Source organism: Peromyscus eremicus, chromosome 3 (genome assembly GCF_949786415.1).
Source record: "Peromyscus eremicus chromosome 3, PerEre_H2_v1, whole genome shotgun sequence".
NCBI classification, from domain to species: Eukaryota; Metazoa; Chordata; class Mammalia; order Rodentia; family Cricetidae; genus Peromyscus; species Peromyscus eremicus.
This window is the reverse complement of record NC_081418.1, coordinates 106,853,361-106,869,490: the sequence shown is the minus strand read 5'-3', so window position 1 is coordinate 106,869,490 and position 16,130 is coordinate 106,853,361. Positions and strand designations below refer to the sequence as shown.

Below are 16,130 nucleotides of genomic sequence, written 5' to 3'. Positions count from 1 at the left end.
CTTGGGGATGGGGAGGCCCTCCTCTGAGACTGCAACAGGAGTTAAGAGCATGCCTCTGCCCCGCTAGTCTGTGTTAAACAGAATAAGTATGATGCCTCCCTTCAAGGGGGCCCCAGTCCACTGGTGGGAGAAATGGCTTCTAAGTCAGGTTGTAACAATTTCCATCAAGATGTCAGAGTGGTGCTACTGAGGAGATGATAAGGAGGACCAGGCTGGCTGACAAGAAGATATTTGAAAATGAGCAGGCAAGCATGCAAAGAACAAAGGAGCAGGAATATGCTTAGGTGAACAATGTGTGGGCCTGGGGGTGGGCTTCAATGGGGGAGACAATGTGAGAATCCAATTGGGTAGCACAGGATAAGATGGGAGGAAACAGAGCTTTGTGTGGTGATATTTTATCTGTGTCCCCCAATAAAGTTTATCTGAGGATCAGAGGAAAAAGCCAGCCACTATAGTAAACACAGAAATCAGGCAATGGTAGCACACGCCTTTAATCCCATCACTCGGGAGGCAGGGATCTGTCTGGATCTCTGTGAGTTCAAGGCCACACTGGGAACAGAGCCAGGCATGGTGGCACACGCCTTAAATTCCAACACTAGTTAACCAAGGAGGTCTGGAGGTCTGCACAGACAGACAGGAAGTGACAGAGCTGGGCTGGAAGAGGAAGTGATGTACCTGGGCAGAGAGGAAATGAGTTGGCAGAACAGAAAGGTATATAGGCATGGGTATACAGGAAGTAGGTCTTTTTGGAAGCTGTGGAGTTGGTGAGGTGAGGTTAGCTGTGGCTTTTCCTATTCCTCTGATCTCTTGGGTTTTAACCCCAATATCTGACTCCGAGTTTTTATTTAATAAGACCTTTTGAGATTCGTGTTACAGCTTTGTCCCACAACCCCCATGGTAAGGATTTTAAAGAGTAGAACCTTCACCCACACTCTGTAATGCTTTGAGTGAGGTTTGTTCCCACTACGATTCATGAGGAGGCTTAATTCTCTAATATAACAGTACTAAGGTAGGGACATCTTCAAGGGAGCTATTTGGGTCATGGGGCAGCACTCTTGGAAAGAATTAACATCAGTCTCACCAGTAGTAGATTAGAACTCTTGGGTTTGGATTAACATCAGGTCCCAGAGCCCAGCTGCTATGGAAATTATGGATTTGAGCTGCTGGGGTAAGGACTGTGCCACAGTTTTCTAGTAGCATCATTCAGACTGGGCCAGGATTAGAGGGGACAATGTGTGGGGTTAGGCAAGACAGATGCCACCAAGGCTCCAAGATATTGATTGTGGATCCAGGTTAGCCAAGAAAGAAGAAAATAACTCAGGTTAAGATTGTTCTGTTCTCTGACCCCCAGATAAGATTATTGGGGTGCACAATATATCGACCACAGAAGGGCCCTGTGGGAAGGATGGACGGGGAAGTGCAGATGGTGTATGAGAGAGTTCATCTCTATTTGATGTTGAAAGCACAGGGCGCAGGGGAAGCTAGGACGGAGCCAGGTGGTCTTGAAGGGGAAAATCCTTTCCTTTAACTTAATCAGTATTTTGGACACCTAAGTGAGCACTAAGGCAGCATGCTGATGCCTTTTTACCAATGATCTTAAGCTTCCTACAGCACTGTTGCTGCTCTCTTTACAAATCCACACAGCCCATTCCCTCCCTACTCCTTCCTGGACAGTCTTCGCTGTCCCAATCAGAGGTTTGTCACTGCTAAGCCTAATTCTGATTTTGTTCTTTGTACCTCAATGCTTAGATGTCGTGCGCCATGTTTATAAATGTCATATACGTGGTACGCCGCTTACTTTACCATAATATGCCTTTATTGTTGAACTTGACTGTTAAATGTTAAACTTGACTAAGCTAGGTGAGTGTGCACAGTGATAGGCCAACATATGTGTTTTGAGCCTGTTTCCGACAGGCTAGGCTAAGCTATGATATTTGGCAGTTTGAGTATATTTTGACTTAGAGTTTTTGAACTTAAAATGAGTTCACTGGGACATAATTGTATTGTGAGTCAAGAAGCATGCATGTGTGTGTGTGCATACTTGTCTATGCATGTGTGTCTGGCAGTTCATATGTTCATGTGTGTGTTTGTGTGTGTATACTCACGTGTGCGAGCATGTATATGTTTGTGTACTTTCATGTGTTTGTGTGTGTTTGCACGTGTGCCTGACTCTGTGTGCACATATAAATGTGTTTGCATATGTGCCTGTATGTTGCATATGCTTGAATATGTGTAGTGTTCATGTGACTTTGCCACATAGTTTTCAATATACAAATATACATTGTATCATTTTGCCCCTTGGAGAATAGTCAGTCATTTCTGATTTCTCTCAACTCCAAGCATTGCTTCAGTGAACATTCTTCTTGCACCTGAGTAAGAGTTGCTCTGGACTAACCTACCACTGAAACCCTTGGGTCATACTGCACAGGCCTCTTTACCATGGCTAGATGTTGCCAAGCCACGCCTCTAAGAAGTCATATACATTTGTGTTCACTCCAAGTCTGTTTCCATTATGCCATAGTATTTATCATCACTACTGACAGCACTTCATAATTGTGTGTGAAATGATACTTGCTGTATCGGCATATATTTCTATGATTACTACTCTGATTAATCATTATTTTATATTTTAGTGGGATTTATGTCTGCTCTTGACCCTCATACCTATGAGTTCTGCATCTAGGATTTCAACCAACCCCAGTAGAATATCAACTTGAGAATGGCGGGGTGCACACAAGGGGATCAAGGGAAGACATCTGGAGGGGGAGGGGATAAAGGGAGGAAAGGGAACAAAGAGAGTGACATAATCTTATTTCAATTCAAAACAATTTTTAAAAGTACAGAAAACAGTATTTGGAAAAATTGTGTCTGGGGCAGAGGACTGTCTGGTAGAGTGCTTGTTTTACGAGCATGAAGACATGAGTTTGATTCCCCAGAACTCTTCTAAAAAGAAACCAAGCTGTAGTGGCACATATTGACAGTCCCAGTGGCAGGGGAGCAGAGAAGAGGGAGTCACTGAGGTCCCCTGGCTAGCCAAGCTAGCCTTCTTGGCAAGCTCTGGATCAGTGAGGGAAGGGTAGATGGATGGGCTGATCGAAGGTTGATGATCTTTAGCTTCCAAGCACATAGGCACATGAACCTTCATCTGTAAATGTGCATCCACTCACAGGCCCCAACACACAGATAAATACACACACACACACACACACACACACACACACACACACAACTGTGTCTCTATTTCATGTGTACAATTTTTTCTTATTATTCTCTAAAAATGCAATATAATTGATACTTACATGGCATTTGGTATTACAGATTATCTGAAGATGATTTAAAGATGGTAGGAGGATGTACATAGGCTATTACAAACACTGCCATTTCATGAAAGATACTTAATCACCAGTGGATTGCCATCTGCAGAGGTGCTAAAACGAACCCCTATGATACTGAGGGACAACTCGTGTATGTGTATGTGGGGGGTACATTTCAGAAATGTAAATATGAGTCTACTTTATTTCTAGACTACCACAGACTTTGAAACTTAGTATATTGAATCCTCAAGACAGAACAGTGTCTAGAGGAGCTAGACATTCTAGACTGGCCCTAAATTTTGTACCAGGGCATTAAAGAAGTGAAGGATTTGTCACTTACGAATTTTGTAACCTGGGAGGGAAACCATCTGCCTCTCTGTTTCATTGTTCCCCTGAATGAAAGAAACGATGATGTTAATAGTTCCAAAGATAGAGCCCACCACTTTCCTTTCATTCGGCTATTTTTAGCTCACTTCAGTGGAAATTTCTATGGAGTATGAGCACCCATGTGCACAGCAAATGTTGAGGTCTTTTGGTCTGACAGTCTGAGAAACCAGAAAAATAAATGAACCATCCTCAGAAGGAACCATGGAAATATTCAGCTTCACTGAAAGTTCGAGAGGGCTGTTGCCTTGTGACACAGTCCATGGCAGTTCTAATTTATCTCAAGAGACAGTGTCACCAAACCAAGACTCCTAGACCCTGCTGGAGCGTGACTGACAATTGTAGGCAGTTTTTCTTTTCTCTCCAATTCTCCAATTAGTTCTCTGAATTAACTCAACAGATACGTTTGTTTGCTCTATGATCCCTTTCTATTTGTGGAAAATATATTGTTTTAGGCCCGAATTCTTTCCCCTGGATATGTCCCATGTTGCTATTTATTGGGTATTGCTACTTATTGGGTATGCCCCCAAAATTCCTCTTTTAGTAATCTTTGATGGTTTTAATCAGGTTAGTAGAAAATATCAATCAAAAGATTTGTACTTTGCCCTGAAATTCAGTTACTAGGTCTTTTGTGTGTGTGTGTTTTTAGCACCAGTTCTTAGAGTCAGGGTGTCTGAGTTTCCACTCTGTTGTCAAGACACTGAACTTCACAGCAAGGAAAAGTTGTTTGTCTCCCAGGATCCTTCAGGGGCTTTAGGAACCTGACATGAGGATCGGAATTTGAGTGGCCACAAAAATATTCCCTTTACGGGACACTAGGATTCAACTGGAAAGCAAAAGGCTTAAGTAAGCTTTAACAATCCTAGCAACCCCCCCCCCCCCGCCCCAGCTACTGGTGAGATTTCACCAAATGGTCCCTGCCATGGGGGAGGGAAAATATTCCTTCAACAATAGCCACCAATGTGAAAATGCTGAGCTGCAATTACAGCTCAAGGAGATGCCCAGCTGGAAATATTTGAAAGAATTTTGATACCCAGCGGAAAACTCTGGAAAGGTTCTGGGGTTAAAGGTCACGTGTGTGGCCTTAAAATCTATGCATAACAGGGGTTGTTTTTCTATCAGCACATGGCAGGTGAGTCGTGGACATTGCATCTGCCTCCTTGGGGAGCTGACAAAATGTCAGGACTCTGGGCCCGGCTTAGCCTAGCCATCACTCACTTCAGACCTTGTACAAACAGTTTCAAGTCCCCCAGCCCTTCCTTTCCATTCCGGCTGTTTTTGAAGTTAAATGAAGTCATTGACCATCACAAAGAAAATATTCGAGGCATTGTATGGGGAAAGGGGTGTGCAAAATGTGACTGTTTACTTTGCTATGTTTGGATAATAAACAAATATTCACACCTGTGGTGGGCTGATGAAGAACCTAGCCAACTATTTGAGACAAACATAATTTCATACTTTTCATAACTGCAAGCCACTTCAGTGTCTATGGCCAAGACAGAAAATTAAGGCACCAAGGAGAGAAAGTAAAGCTGCCGGTGGGTTCTAAACCACAGGTGGCAACTTGCTGAACTGGTTGGACTCCGGCCCTGATCTACTGATGCCTTTCACATCTAGGTTCTCCGATCTTGCTGGAAGAAGCGGAGAGCTCTTTAAGGCCGCATTTAGAGCGCCGATGCTCTTGACAGATTGCCCCAGCACACACAGAGAAGAGGTGGTGACTACTCTTCACACGGTAGTCAAGCCAAGCGTGACAAGTGGAACAAAAATTGAAGTCAGGAAACCCGACACGATCAGTTCAGTAAACAGTGTGGCCTAAGAAGCCACACTAGGGGCCGTTCCTTGTTTTTAACTGTGGTCAACCCAGTGGCATAGTAACTCCACAGTACCCAAATATTGATTGGGTTGCCAACACCCACTCCTAAGGTGGCTGACTCCATAGAGACAGCTCCTGTCAACAAACAAAGGAGACCTTCGCAGCTTCACGTGCGCAGCTAAGTGCATCTTCTCAAGAGAGCTTTGAAGGTAATCACCTGACTATTTTTAGAGCCATCCAGGATACCGGTGCCCTGACATTTCTCTCAAAGATCTGTGCAGAGTTATTTACTGAACTTGAATTTCCTGGAATTCAGGGTTGGCTTAGGGACCGAGTTAGTGGCTCACCGTTGCCAACTGGTAGCCAGACACAGTGGCAGGCATGACCAACAGAGTTCCTCCTCCTGTGATGACTGAGTTTGCTGGGTGGTCCCTGTGTTCTCATGCCTCCTGTGCCCACAGATCCCCCTGGCAGGTTCAGAAGCAAAAGTATTAGTTGGTGGATGTGGAGAAAAAAATATCAGTGCTATTTTCCTAGATGAAACTTAGTACTTTTGAGGGCGAGGTTGGCCAAGTTGCCTCCTGATGAATACCAGAAGAATTAAAGCAGGAGACCGGGGACTCAAGGCAGCTGAGCATTTGAGTACAATTTGCACAACGGGGTTCATTTTTCTTACAGCAGCTCCTTTGATAACAGAGTTCCGAGTTCACTAGTCAGCAGAGAGAGCTGATGCACAGGCAGCATGTTCAGGGTTCTGTAGAGCACAGCTATGTTATTTGTCTTCAGAAGAAAACATCTGGGCTATGGGAGTATAATTTATCCTGTTCTCTAGAAATTGAGGAAGGGTGCAGGCATTCCTGTGTTCCCTCTCACTTTTTGGCACTCCGAGTTCCCTTCTTGAGAATTATCAACATTGGATGTTCCCATGTTAAGATATTGTTCCCCTGGCTTCACCTAGCCCTGCTGCAGTAGTCAGAGCTTGGACCAGGAGGCTGGCTTTCACTAAGGTCCGCAACGATTCCTGTGAGCATCAAGCTGTAAGACAACTCTAAGTGTCTGGGATTAACCTGTTGGGTAAAGTTACGGAGTGGGGCTAACACTATGAAGGAAACTCTTGAGGGCATGGGGTTTCTGTGTTCCCATAGATTTGATTCAGGACTGAGGTCCCCACACTGGCTTTTGTCACTTTACACCAGGAAAGGCACTGGACTTCAATTACATAAGAGCCACTTAAGAAACTTAAGAATTGTAAATGGCTAGGTTCTACCTAGAGTGGGTGATTTGATGGTCCAAAATATGGTCCAGTTATCAAGATCTTTACATCTCACAGGATAAATCTGTTTCCAAGATAGAGAACCACGAACCTGGACTAGGTTCTGGAGCTTGGATGTAGTACTTGCAGTACTTATTAAAATGTATGTTCTTGAGCCCCACTGCCCTGCACAGATGCTAAGTAACACAGATGGGATCCACGTGTCTTCATCAGTGTATATAGAGAGGTGCATGTCCAGGAGTGTGTGCATGCATGTAGAGGCCAGAGTACAGCTTCTGCTACCATTCCCCAGACATCACCCATCTTGGTTTTTGATGTAAGCTCTTTCACTGGTCCAAAGCTCTCTCAAGTAGGGTAGGCTGCCTAGGGAGCAAGCTCCGGATCCTCCTAGCTTTGCCTCCCCAGCACTGGGATTACAGACATCTGCCATTAAACTTAGGCACCAGAGCTTGTACAACAAGCACTTTTCTGACTCAGCTATCTCCCCAGTCCTGTATCTTCATTTTTGACCAAACTCATAACCACATACACATGCATGTGCATGCATCTACATACCCCTAAAATCCACCATGGAGGGTCTCACACCCTCAAAAGTGATTCCCCAGATCAAGGAGAAGTGAGAATGTGTAGGTGTGCTTTAACAAAAACAATCCCCCTGTTTACAGGTCTGTCCCTGAGAGACATGGAGAGAAGCTATTCCTGTGCCTTAGTGGAAAGCACAGGACCTCCCTCATCGCCTTGGGCATTGTGACCTGAGATATGGAGAGTCCAGGTGTGTCTGGAATTGAATGCTGCACACTGTCCACTCCTGCTAGATTTCTTCACCCGTATTTCTGCATTTAGGGAGAAACCATTCCACTCCCAATTCTGTTCAAACAAGGATATCTAACAAAACTAGCAACTTTAAACTTCCTAACTCTAAAGAAATTGTGAATTTTTCCAAAACCCCTGGTCACGAGCGTCTAGAAAATAAGAAGACACCCCAGTAGAAGGCAGAGCTGGCCAGCCAAGGCTGGGATTTCTACTCCAATAGGAATTTCTTTTCATAGTTTGCTCTTTGGAACAGTAAGCTGGTGAGTTAAAGAAAGCAGGGTGTCAAAACGCACCCCCCCCCCCCGGCAATTCTTCTCAGAGACCGGTTGGTTTGCTGCACTTTGGATTTTAAACACCCATATATAGGAGGCTCAAATCCAGCTATAAGGAGGTGGTGAAACCTTGGAGTGCTTAGAGCAAGGGCTTTTGCCTACTAGAGTGTACCCTTGAAGGAGAGGCCCTGTCATGAGGTGGACAGTTTGCCCTGCCTCACACGCCTGTAATGAGGTGGCCTTCCACCTCATAAAACAGCAGGTCTGCCTAGTGTTGGACAGAAAACCCCAGAACTACGAGCCAGAATAAACCTCTTCCCTTCTAAGTGGATTTTCTTGGGTGTTTGTTACAGTGACAGAGAGCCGACCCAGGGTTTCCCTTTAAGATTCATTGACAAGCTGTCACTCAGAAGTTCTAAGGTGATGACTGTGGGGACAGACAAGGAAGGGGTCAAGCCCACTGCAAGCAACCTGGCCCTGCCTGTGCGAGCTCTGGACATTCTCTCTTCCCCACCTGGCCCAGCTCCTTGATGCTCATGGGGACACAGCTCACTTTTCCCTTGCAATCCCATTTTCCTTGGGCCCATCACACCTGCAACAATAAACTCCGAGCTTACATTTTCCAAGCCACCTGTCATCCCTCCTTCCCGCCTACTTTGTGCCACCTACACTCATTGTTCCCTCTTGTTGATAAATGGACCCGGCCTTCTTACTCTCCGGAGTGACGTTCTGTGGACAAAGGACAGTACTGGAACCATGGTGCTACCGTTAAGAAACCATCTGCCCTCAGCTTCATTTTCCCATAGCAACAGAGCTGTGTTCTCACATGGATAAAATTCATTAGGGTGGCTCCTCCTTTCTCTAAGATTTTGATTTCGCCAGGTATAGTTTTGTACATCTGTAACCCTAGCTCTTAGCAGGCGAGGAAAGGAGAGTTGTGAGTTCAAAGGCCAGTCTTCAATAAATTGCAAAACTTGTCTCAAAAAAAAAAACCACAATTAATTAATTGTACTCCCTTCAGAGGCCTTTCTTAATACATTCACTGTCTCTTAGGAGTTTTGATTCTCTGTGTAAAACTTGCTATCTTTTTGTGTGTTTATAAACTGGAGGATGGGCTGGTGGGATGGCTCAGTCGGTTGAGGCACGTGCCACCAAGCTGACTGCCTGAGTTAGATCCCCAGGACCCTTATGGTAGAAGGGGAGAACCAATTCCCACAGTTCCTCTGACCTCCCGACATCTCTCTCTCTCTCTCTCTCTCTCTCTCTCTCTCTCTCTCTCTCTCTCTCTCTCTCTCTCTCACACACACACACACACACACACACACACACACAATGAATGTAAGATTTTTTTTTAAGTTGAAGATCATCTGCTCTTACTAGAATAGAAGCTTACAGAGAAAGCCTAGTCTTTCTCAACTACTGCATTGTGAGCCTTTAGAACAAAATCTGGCACACAGTAGGTACTTAACAAATACTAACTTTCTTGTACAAAGGACCTAGTACAGTACCAGGCACTCAATAAGGACTTAATAAATGATAACCATTATTATTTATAATTAAGTGTCTGTGAGATAAGACAACATTTGAATCCCAAAGTCTTTCTGTATTTCTGAAGGAGCTCCTGAAGGTTTCATGTGGGAGGGGTTCCATAAATCACAAGGTTGCTTTCTCTTTGGGGGGGTCAATGAGATTCCAGGGAAAATATTTTTCTATTATTTCTAATATTCCTATTACCAAATTTAGCATAATCTTTTCCATTTTTGTTTAAAGACAAAGAACAGTTTTTGATCATTTCAATTATAGATACAAACAATAGGTGTGTATAGAAACACATATTCTTAATTTCCTTAATTTCTCTCACTTCATGTAACTTTTTTTTTCTGATTTCTGATCTAAGGTCACTGAAATCAACTCATTTCTTCCAGCAGCCCAGAACTATCCTTACGGAATCTGACATCTTCTCATCTCTGGGGTGAGGACTGAGTGGGGGATGGACGGAGAAAACAGCACAAAAACCAGAGACACATGTCTGAATTCAAATCAACAGCAATGATTGTTTTTCCTGAAGACGGGGTTCAAAATCATGTCAAAAAGCGGAATCACACATGGCCTCACGATTGGCAGGGCAGATGAGGCAGAACTGAGTTAGCAGTTAAAGGGAATAACATACATCTGTAGAATATTCACTGAAGCCCTGAGATCTGACTGGCATTCACTTTGAGGGTGTGTGTGTGTGTGTGTGTGTGTGTGTGTGTGTGTGTGTGTGTGTCTGTGTCTGTGTGTCTCTGTGTGTTTAAAGCAATTTCATATTACAGCCACAGTTGTCCTTTCCTGGGCATTTGTTTTGTGTCTGTGACATTGCTGAGTGCTTTATATATTTTCTCATGTATATAAGTGCAGTAGTGTGTGTGGAGGTCAGGGCATAACCTTAAGTGTTTTCCTTCACCTTGTGCTTTGCAAGCTTCCTGGATTACCCTGTCTGCCTTGGATCTCACCTTACAAGCACTGGGATTCGAGATGTGTACTGCTATGCCTGGTTTATGTGGTTTCTGGGGATTTGAACTCAGATCCTCATGCTTATTTAGGAAGTGATTTACTCAGTGAGCCATCTTCCTTACTCTGAAAGATGAGTTAATAGTGAGCCAAACTCCAGAAAAACTACGCTCCCTTGATTCATCAAAGATGAGAAGACCATTATTATGACTACCACTGGGTGGGTGGTACATATCTCTGTTTAGTATCTACTGTGTGCCTAAACAAGATGGACAAGTGGGCTGGCTTCTTTGGTGATGATTTGTTTTTAGAACTCATAGCCACAAACAGAGTGAAAAAAAAATCTGTTATGGTTTTTCAACCTTTTTATTAAAGATTTATTTTTATTTTGTATATATGTGAGTATTTGCCTACATGTATGTATGTGTACCACATGCATGCAGTGCCCTTGGAGGTAAGAGGTTGTTGTATTCCCTGAAACTGGAGTGACATATGGTTGGGAGCCACTGTGTGGGTGCTGGGAACCAAACCAGGTCCTCTGAAAGAGCAGCAAGTGTTCTTACCTGCTAAGCCATCTCTCCAGACCCAATGTTCAAAACCTTTAATGCATAGAAATGTAGTTCTTGGCTGGCAACATAAGCTCAGTTGGTAGAGTGCTTGCCAAGCATGAACAAAGCTTTAGGGTCCATGCCCAGCACCAAATAAACCCATGGGAGTGACCTACCTACAGTCTCAGAGCTCAGGAGGCAGAGACAAGAGGATCAGAAGTTCAAGGCTATCCCTGACTACATAGCAAGTTTGAAGCCAGCCTTTACTACCTAAGACCCTATCTCAAAAAGTAAAAGAGAGGGGGGAAATGTGATTTCCTTTGCCTCTTCTGTTGTCTGGGTTACCCCACACCTCACACCATTCTCAGGAAAGAGAGCTGGGCTAATCAAAAGAAGCAACACCAGTCATGTCAAATTAGCTGCTGTCTAGTGAGCTTGTACTGTGTATAGGCCCTGAACTTGAGCATGTACTGTGTATAGGCCCTGAACATGAGCATGTACTGTGTATAAGGCCCTGAACATGAGCATGTACTGTGTATAAGGCCCTGAACATGAGCATGGACTGTGTATAGGCCCTGAACGTGAGCATGGACTGGGTATAGACCATCGCCTATATCAGCGGTTCTCACCCTTCCTAATGCTGCCACCCTCTAATCCAGTTCCTCACGCTGTGGTGACTCCCAACCATAAAATTATTTTCATTGCTACTTCATCACTGTAACTCTGCTACTGTTATGAATTGTAATGTAAATATTTTTGGAGATAGAGGTTTGCCATAAGGGTCATGACCCATAGCTTGAGAACCACTGGTATATGTGATAGTCACTATGTCATATTCAAATCTTTTTCCTATCTTATTCTAATGGAATATTAGAACTAGAACACCTCGGGACTCTACCTACACCTATACTCCATGTAAAAAAGAACTACCTCATACAAGACATATTAAGCACAGCTCATGACATCATCCTCTAAGATGTACTATGGAGTGGAAAGACGCATAGGTTCAAAAGTAATTTCAATATGCAAAAATATAAACATTCAAACATATTCCGTGGAACATCATTTATGTTAGGGAAAAAAGTCCTAAATGGCCATTAAATTTAAGACTACCATACCTGCAATAGTATGCAGCTGTTAGAAACTATGTAGGCCAATATTAGTAGAAAAATACATGTATACTACCAACCCTAGTTATAGATATTTGGACACGACACATGGGTATGGCTAAATCTCATCCTTCTCCTCCTTCACTGGAGACAGGAGAATACTGGCTGATTCTTATTTTCCTCTTTGTATTTTCTACAGGTTTTTGTTTTAACAGTAAGCATGTGAATATGTTATTGTTATTAATGGACTTAATTTTTTTTTTTTTGGTTTTTTGAGACAGGATTTCTCTGTGTAGCTTTGCACCTTTCCTGGATCTCACCTGCCTCTGCCTCCTGAGTGCTGGGATTAAAGGCATGCGCCACCCCTACCCGGTATTAGACTTAATTTTTAAAAGCAGTTTTCAATTCATAGCCATCCAGAACAGAAAGAGAAAGTTGTGACATATGTCCTGCCCCTTACATACCTACAGTCTTCTGTGTCCCATACATACATAGGCCTCCCTAAGTTCCTGGTACCCCCCAACCAGAGTGACCTCAGCCTGTGGTGATACATCATCTCCCAGAGCCCATAGCTAGAATCCGTTCTTGGTAATGGGTCTCCTGGAAGCACACATGATTTCCTAAAAACAATGAAAATATCAACAGTTTTTAGATTTTCAGAAAAGAATTCATGGAATAGTCTGGTTATTAATGGAATAGTCTGGTTATTAATGGGATCCAGCATGCTGGGGGTACCGTGTCCACCCTCCCCAGTCTCTCCGGGATCCACAGATGAAGCTCGATCTTTAAATTGGAGAACATGGATTTGACTCATGATGGCAATGTTTTGTCTGTGTGTTTCCCCCTGCCTATGGGTGGTTTGGGAAGTTGAAATCAACCAGCTAACTTTCCACCTCTCCCTTAACCTTATCCTTATGGGTCAAAAGGTGTCTGTGTAGGGATGTGGGTACAGGAATCAGGAAGACAGCCAAAAGAAGGCAGGGGGAGATGCCCCATGGTAATTCACCAGAACAAACTTCATAGTGGGGGGCAAGGCTGTCTGGATTCCCAACATATCCGTCCTGCCCCCCACCCCCAGGTGGAGCAACAGGAGAATAGAACGGAAGGCCTCAACTTGAGACTCTGGAGAGCAAGATGCACGCCTTGTTATCCCCAGGATCTCACAGATCACCTTGTCTTCAGTCAGGAGCCAATAAATGTGTGAATGAACGAGAGAAGAAAGGAAGGAAGGAGGCCAGGGGCTATAAGGACAAGGGGGACTTTGAGTCACTGACCATCACTTTCCCTGTGAACAAACTTCCTGCTGGGCACAGTGGCTACACACCTGTGGCCCCAGGACTCCAGAGGCTGAGACAGAGGATCATATATTCAAGGCCAGCCTGGTCTACATGGGAAATTCGGTCTCAAATAAATTAAGAAATAAAAAGTTCTTGTTCCTTCCATGTATTTACAGGATAAGGGGGCACTGGGGAGATGATGGGTACAGGGTATAAAATGTCAGCAAGAACAGGTGTTTGTCTTGTGTTTGATGACACTTGCACTACATGATGACTATAGTTACAGTCATGTTGCCCACACTTCAAAACTGCTAAGAGGGTACATTTCAGATATTCTTACCAGGAAAAATGATCAGTATTTGAAAAGACAGGTAAGTTAATTAGTTTAATTATTCTGCATTGTATTCACAAGCCATAACTTACTGGGTAGGTACTCCTTAAAAATATACAACTCTAGATTAGTAATTCATGATAAATAATGTTTGGGCTCTTGCAGATGTGTGAGCACACTTTCTCTTGTGGTGATCATTTGGCTTCCTCCTTTACAATGCTTTCCCAGTGAGAAGCCCATCTTGTTTATCCCTGCCTTCTTATCCCTCCACTCTATCCCTGGCACTCTCCATCTCCTCTTTTACTCAGAGTGACTGGCAGCTCAAAATAAAAGATAGTGCCCATGCCTACTAGTTAAGATGACCTAAACCAGAGCCAAGCAGATGGCTTGGTGGGTAAGAATGTGTGCTGTGGAACATGAGGACCTGAGTTCAGATGTCCTGCACCTATATAAAAAGGTAGGTGTGGCCAGGAGTGCTCATAATCCCAGGACTGTGGGAAGTAGACACAGGGAGATTGCTGAGGCTTGCTACACCTAGCTCTGGGTTCAGTGAGAGATCCTGTCTCCAAGGAATAAGGCTGGACACCAACACCCTCCTCTTAACTCCAGATTCTCACACAGGTATACACACACACACACACACACACACACACACACACACACACAGAGAGAGAGAGAGAGAGAGAGAGAGAGAGACAGAGACAGAGAGAGAATTGTCTAAGCTACCTTCCATGAATGAGAAGTTCATGTCTGTCCGCATGTCTTGTCTGTCCATGAGAAATGTAGACAAACCCACTATTTCTCTGACCACTACTCATAGGGAACCCTGAAATCATTCTTATGCTATTAGAGAGAGTGTGAGTCTGAATCTTCTCCCTCCTCCCCACTGAAGTTCTTGGAACTGAGAGTCAGTTTCAGCATTCACAAAGAATGACCATAACTGTGTTACATTGTGGGAAATGTAATAGCTGTGTATCAGGAAGCTACGCCCCCAGAAACAGGGAAGGGGAACTCTATTTTTCAGTTTCTGTGTTTAGTAAAAGAAAAGGGAATAGTCAAAGGCCTTGGCCCCTCATGGAAAATATTTTACTTTCCATTTTTTTAAATCTCAGGATTGTGTTTTAAGGCCTAAGAGGTCTCAGTGCTTGGGTCTGTTGGACTCAGCGAGAGACACCTGGCCCTATATTTTTACACAGGGAGGTAACTTTGAAAACAAAAAGTCACACCACCTGCTGATTTCTTTATTGAGAAACCACGGAATTATGTAAGTCGGAATCACAAACAATCTGCATGTGAACTGAGAAGGCGGAGGAGGGACAAGTTTAATCAGGTTTACGGGCGGACGTTCTGAGACCTGTAACCACACAGCAAGCCCAGGTGAGGGAATCTGCACCGAGGAAGCCACAGCATGCCAAGTCCAGCCGCAGGGTAAACACGGGTTGCTGTGATTGTTTTGTACAGCTCAGCAGGACGGAGACGAAGGGCAGTGCACCCGGAAGGCTGCCCTGAAAATACTTTGATCGCTCAGCAATTTCACTTTACAGGAAATTATCACAGATCATTAATTTTGTGACCATATTGTAGAGAGAATTACAGAGAACAATAACATATTGGGGTTGATGATGTAATGATAGGAGCCGTTTCATTGATAAGGAAAACAGGTGTACAAACATCAATGTACTGAGCTGAATATGAGGACTGTATTCTTTGCAAGGATCTTGTTTGGCATCAGAACTTCTTCCCTGTAGAACTGAGGTCTTGAAACTTTTTCAATGACTGTTGTTGCAGGCCCCACTTGTCTCTGCTGTAAGTACTCAATCTCATATTATAGCATAAAAGTAGCCATACACTAAGATAGAAATGAATGAGCATGGTTTTGTGCCAATAAAACTTTATAACTACAAGTTGTGTGTCAGACTTGTTCCATGGGCCATAGTTTGCTTACTCCTGCTCTAGGCAGTGCACTGTCCATCTGCCTCACCACAGGTCCCAGATTACATATTTTGTCCCCTTATGTCACATTTTTTGTGCCTTTTCCATGGAATGGATTTGTGCGTTGAGTGTTTTGAACATGTGACTTGGCCTAGGAAATATTTTAGCCATAAAAATATCATAGTAAGGTTATATCTTCCTTTCTAACTTTATATATCCCCCTTGAGTAGTTTTCATGGCTTTGCCATGTGCTCAGTTCAACCTGTGTCTCTGCTTTTAGTCTCATTCCTCAGCCAATTCTCCAAGCACCCATAACCTTCATCCTTCATTTAGGAGAGTTCCCTCCTCTTCTCCCCAGACACACGGGATAAGCAAAGGCATGTGTGTCTTTGTAATATACTCATGTACATTACAGCAGTGAGTAGTTACTAGTAGGTGTCAGTAAATACCAACCCAGTGAAAAGTAGGTGAAGGCAGGACAGAAGGAGAGGAAGGAGGGAGAGAGGGAGGGAGGGAAGGAGGGAGAGAGGGAGGGAGGGAGAGAGGGAGGGAGGGATGGAGGGAGAGA

At 43.8% G+C, this 16,130-nt stretch overlaps 1 long non-coding RNA gene across 1 annotated transcript in view; it reads left to right on the top strand.

The window, feature by feature from the left end:
• Positions 1 to 13,283, top strand: part of LOC131906010 (uncharacterized) — a 50,899-nt gene extending 37,616 nt beyond the window's left edge. The window contains exons 2-3 of the long non-coding RNA XR_009378094.1: positions 9,770 to 9,844; positions 13,101 to 13,283. This is a non-coding gene — a long non-coding RNA (uncharacterized LOC131906010). The remainder of the gene's footprint in view (positions 1 to 9,769; positions 9,845 to 13,100) is intronic.
• The last annotated feature ends 2,847 nt before the right edge of the window (positions 13,284 to 16,130 follow it).